The sequence below is a fragment of the Necator americanus genome, chromosome III, assembly GCF_031761385.1.
Source record: "Necator americanus strain Aroian chromosome III, whole genome shotgun sequence".
In the NCBI taxonomy this organism is placed as follows: domain Eukaryota; kingdom Metazoa; phylum Nematoda; class Chromadorea; order Rhabditida; family Ancylostomatidae; genus Necator; species Necator americanus.
This window is the reverse complement of record NC_087373.1, coordinates 14,686,178-14,692,306: the sequence shown is the minus strand read 5'-3', so window position 1 is coordinate 14,692,306 and position 6,129 is coordinate 14,686,178.

The following is a 6,129-nucleotide window of genomic DNA, read 5'->3' as shown; positions in this document are numbered from 1 at the left end:
CATGATTCCGGAATCATGCTTTTCCAGCAACTATGTTAGCTTATTCTTTGCTTTGGTATTGTATACCGGTATACTGTCATGGTTGTCACGGTTATATGCTTCAAAACCCTCTTTGATTACAGTTGACGGAGATGTCTTTGCATCGTTGATGACACGACGAGGAGCATGAACTCTCGACAAGCATGGTTCACTTTCCTTCAACAAAGGTTACAATTCGAAGTCACTGTCAGAGAATCGTGTTTCCCAATCGCTTCTTTCGCTAAATCCCAGGACAGATTCAGCGAAATAATTGATAAAAATTACAGCAAATTGATTCTTTTTTAGTATTCCGCTGTAGTTATGATGTTTTACGAAGTTGACATTTCACATAGTTATTTTAATCATGATATTGTTCAAAATAATGAAATCAGATATTGCATGCATTTAAAATGTCACCCCTTCGAAAATAGTGGCCTCTAGCTTATTGTAAGAGGCCAGTTTTCAGTATGGGTGCAAGTGTACTTGACGGAGCACCTAAGCCTGATTGCAAATGTAAACAGCTTTTTTTGCTGACGCATTTCATTTTCTGGTGATGAATTTCAATAAGGAGTATTTTTCCGGAAACAGCTTAATGAGAGCTATCTAGCAACATTTTTTCTTTTCTAATACTCATCTTTGAAGAGTTTAAATAGAAGGTGACAAGCTTGGACGTGCCATCTTTTCATAAAATCTATGTGCATCACTAGAGTCATGTAATAGTGCCCCTAGGTGTACATGCATATTTGGAAATACATGTGCGTGCACTTATTTTCGTGTTATGCCTAAGTTTTGTTGCACATTTATATCCGACCTGAGAGAAAAAAAGGTGAAGAAATAATGGAAATGGAAAAATGGAATACAGAGGAGGCATTGCTCAGAGTTAGAATCTGTTGTGATGAAATATAATGGAAACAGATCTCTTGTGACTTCAGGATACGGACTCCAGCTCTCAGCAACACTCGATTCAAAATGCGTGGAGTAAACTAAAAATATACGAACCTCTTTAAAGCTCGAATTTGTCATTTCCTGTACAACTTTTCGATACACGTAATTGACATAAAAGTGGTAAATCTTACACAGTTATTGCAGTTCCTAACCTTGCACTTTGAATGGATTTATATATAAAAGTACAATATATATCAGCTCGACTGAAATGTTGTAAGTCGAAATTAAAAAAAATTAGAATCAAACGTGTTTGCCAATGAGTATAATTATATCGCACATTGTGTGTCACCAGTGTTTATTTACATATATCGCATAATGCTTTAAAATGGCTGGCCGGAGGTTACAAATTGCCTGAAAGGTGTTCATTCTGATGGATGAGATATGTAGTGAGTATGATATATGGGCAAAGTTTTATAGCCGAGCTCATATAACTTCTACATGGTCAGCTGTATGGCATCCAGGGTGCCGTTCACAAGGATTGAACCTTGTGCCTTGATCAATGGTGGATATAACCGTCGAACCGTTTCTTGGCTGGTGTCTTTCTTCGATTTCCAGACACTGTTTTTGTAACAAGAAGGGTCCGATGAGCGTCGAGCAGCTAACGTAGATCATATCGGCTCTAGAGTGCCAAACAGTTATAATGATCTATTTAGGAGTTGCCGCACTTCGTCGCGGTCGAAACACTAAACAAAACCAACGCAAGTTGACACAAATGCTAAGGAGCGGGTTCTCGAACAAAATCTACGCGGATCTGCTTCATCCCAAAGCCTTTGTTTGGCCATTTGTCCATGGTTGATTACTATACTCGCTATTTTTAGTTTCTGCTGGGAACCTCCATGAAGCGCTTATGCACAGTACGTTCGTCAGTATTTCCTAAATCGAAGAGTATTGCGAACTGTCTCCGCTACATTTTTCACTTGACTTTTTTACTTTTAGGACTTTTTTTACTCCATTGTGAATTAGAACTGGAGAATCGCACGAATTATCCATGTTCAATTATCCAGCTCCTTTCAACCTAGGAAAATATTTAGAAAAAACTAAAACGACAGAAAAATAGGTTGCGAAATATTCTTCGAAATAACTTATTAATATTTCTTTGAGATTATAACATTGAAAATGGGAATAAGTGGGAAAGACAGCAATAACTATGAACAGAACCTCAATAAGGGAACTAACTCCTCTATTATAGATGATAGTAAAAAAACGTTTGAATTTTATCAATGAGATTAGATTCGGCAACTATACTGAGAAAAGTATTGAGTTTTGAGGTCGGAGAAGCAAGTGATCTCAGAAATTCATGAAAGTTTTTTAAGTTAGTTTTTAGTTTTTTTTTATTATGAATAATCCCAACAAAACCTTGGCAAGGGAAAAGGGAGCGCGTGCTGTAAAAGAATGTCGTAAATGAGAGTTTCCACGAAAAAAGCATTTCTTCAATGTGTTCTGGAGTGAATCCTAGTACTTAAGTTGTAGTCCAAAGGGACCGCCTTGACCTAAAGCAGGCGGGAAATTCAAAGCGAGCGCACAATCACCCGTTAAACCCTATTATGACCTTAATACATATGTTTTGGACGACGAAGCGATCATGCTCCTCCAGGGAGTCGTTAGAGCGCATCGTAGTCGTGGTCGGAGGAGTGAAATTCGTAATATAAGTGAGATGCATTAAGCAAGTCAAGGATAAGAATGCGGGCGGAGTGAACTTTCGCAGTGTTTTCAGCTACGATCGCAGAGAAGCGACTGAAAAGTGGTTGTAGTTGCGTAGTTAAGCTGGTTGTGTGGGCTTAGAAGGAACGGCGCCAGAAGCGCAGCCACCAGATCGTAGCTGATTATTGCCAGGAAGAAAACTGTAAGGGGAAAGTTTTGTTATTGCGCCTGTCAGGAATGATATTCAATCGACATTTTTTTTTGTCAAAGTGTCGTTGGCGTGGTCATTTTAGAAAAAAGCTCTATAAATTTCTTCACTCTTAAGGGGCATATTTTAAAGTTCCACAGAACATATAATCTTATAAATTTGATAGAAATGCTAAAAATAAACAATGGGCGAACTCATATCTATGAAATATACAAAATTGCACTGGAGTAAGCTTTAAGGAGAAACGAATTCAATTATTAGTTTACAAACGACAAGAATACACAAGATCTTCGTGTTAGTCGAACCAAGACTTGACCGGATCACATGAAGCTAAGAAAAACTCCGTCGGATCTGAAAATAGTGTCATTAATTACCAGTGACCACATGATATACTTGATATCACCATCTGCATGGTTGATGTACAAATAAAAACTGGACAGAGGAAGCTGAACATTGCATGGCAGGAAAGCTATCAGACGGTGACTACGTTACGAACGTTTAAAGATGTTTTACGGCAAACGTTTATGGCTTTACGGCTAACTTCAGGTAAATAGTTACGGTTACTTTACCGGTTAGTCCAAACACAACACAATGGAGTATTTTTCTTGGATTTCAGACCAAATCAAAATTTCAAATCAAATCAAAGATTTCAAATCGATATCACAAGACAAGACTAAGACAATATCTTTCTTTAGACAGTCGCTCATTGTACTTTCCTCGACATGCACATTTTCGTCAGATCTCGGCAGAAGTAGTTTGTACTTCATTATTGCTGTACTACATTTTGTAGACACAAACAGAACCACAAACCTGAGAAATTGTTGGGAAATTGTTGAGAAAAGAAAATATATCCAAGATAGTAGAAAAAAGAATATTGTGAGAAAAAGTCTAACTTGTAGTGGGCGTGAATGTTTCTTGGTCTTCCTAGAAGTTGATAATTACATTTAAAAACGTAAAGTCTCTGACGTATCAAACCATATGGGATGCGCCAACGTGTTCTGCTGCAATTCGTAATCGTTGAGGCTTTGTAACCCGTTGGCCTATACAACGACTTGCGTGTTCGGGCTGATCGTGGCTGTATCAGGTTAGTGCTTTCATTCTTCCAGACAAATCTGATACCAACTGGATATCCCGAAAGATTGAAAGGCTCAGTTGGCAGTTGCGCAGTTTCGACCGTAAAGCCGTGCACCTCCAGCTGGCTGCGCTCACTCGCCCTACAACAATGGGCAATTAAATCTTTTGGACTTTCCTAAACTACTTTAACTAAGTTCAAACACAACATTTTTTTCAAAAAGAACCTTTTTTTAAACCCTCTTCAGGACACAGAAACTGCTCGATGTGTCTTCTTCACTGTCTAATGTTCGTTCCGCAAAACTGCTCGAATTTTTTGTGATCGTGTAAGCTGCATATATCTGCAGCCGCCCTCAAGATAATATCAGTGTATTACAGTAAAAGCCTTGGAACATACTCCATCGTGTTTAATTTCAATTTTTTTCACTGTATTTAATTTCCTGGCTAATTTTCTGGGAAGAACTGGCTACCAAGGGCTAACGGAAGCCATTGTATTCGGGAGAATAATCCCTCACAAGAAATCGTTTCCCCATTGGTCGCGATCTATACATGTGACGTTTAGATGTAACAAAAACATCTGTAACGGGTATTTAGAATTTGCCAGCATAAAAAACACACATTGGTGAAAAAGTATGGAAAATGAAAAGATACGGCAATAAAAATACAATGAACAAATATAGATGGATAAAATGGCTAAATGAGTAATGAATAAATATAAAATAGAGCAAATAGAGACAATAAATAAAATAATAGAAAATATTAATCTATGTTGAAAATAACATTCACTTATACAAAATGCATAAGTTCTATATAAACAATTATGTAAATAAAAATAAAATAAAATAAAATCCAAATTATGTAAATAAAAAATCTTAACCTTAGATTAAAATTTAAATTGAAACATATTATGACATTTTAGCAACAGAAATCGAAATCCATAACAACATTCCAAAAGTTCCCTCCACCATCTTTAATACATTTGCGAGAGCGTTTTCTAACGCTGCCTAAGATTGTCGCGCAATCCTTGGGAGTTATTCTGTCCCAAGCGCACTCCAGCGCTTATTTAAAGGTATCACCATTGCTGCAACGTGTTTCCTATATTGTTTGTCAAAAGAGGTACACATCAAAATTTCTTTTGTCCTCAGATTGGACAAATTCGGAGATTTTTTGCATTTCCTATGCAACTCAATGACCGCTGAACATTCTTTGTATCTTCTCATAGTAAAACCATAATCGCCGTAAAGTTACATATAAGCCAGTGTTGTATACAGAATCTATTGGAAAGCCCAAAACAAACATTCCCTCTACGCAAAATCTAACTAAAACTTTTTCATAAGCTATTGAACATTCAGGATTAAACATTTCACCTACTGTTTACCAATGATGAAAAGATGCCACAAGCTTGGTAGCAACGAACATTTATGTATTTGTATTTCATTGTATGGAAACAAACAAGAGGAGTTCAATAGGTCAAAGGCAGCATAGCATGAAACTGTTGGGGTTTCTGTGGGTAAATATAGGGTTCGAGTTGTGAATCATGAGCATAACCCCGCTCAGTTCCCATTAACAGAAACGGAGTGGGAAAGGGCTTTATTCCTACTAGATACGTGAAGACGCGAAATCTCGGTGCACGCGCATCACCCACGAGCGAATGGTCGAGAATCAATTAGTTCACCTCCGCAGACTACTCGGGTAAAACTAATGAGTGGGCTGCTGAAGGAACCGAATCATGTGCAAAGGAGGTGCATTCTAATGAACCTTGTAGAAATTAGCGAGGTTCTCATTCCGTTTTTCAGGACGACCCTATCTTGTCCCGCAGAATTCCCGACATTGTCAGATTCGTGATATGCTGCCTTTAAAGAAAAAAAAAACACTAGAGATAGAAGAGAAGCAAAAACACTAGAGAGAAGAGTTGCATAGAACCTAGCTTCTCAATAGAATAATAGGGAAAAAGTGAACATTTTAGCAGGTGATAAATAATGATGACGGGAACTGACGTATGCTATTCTTCTCCAATATTTCATCGAGCAACCGTTATCGACAAAACGAGCCCCATCATAGATAACCAATAGCCGTGAAATAGACAAAGTTTCCCGGAGACAAGTAAAATAATGAAAGCTACAATAACACTTGGAATCATTTTTTGCAGTATCTTTAGCAGGATCGCCTCCACATCCAGCTACATACACCAATATACCGGAGTCTGAACATTTTATACGCACTATTCGTGATCCAAAAACTAGAAG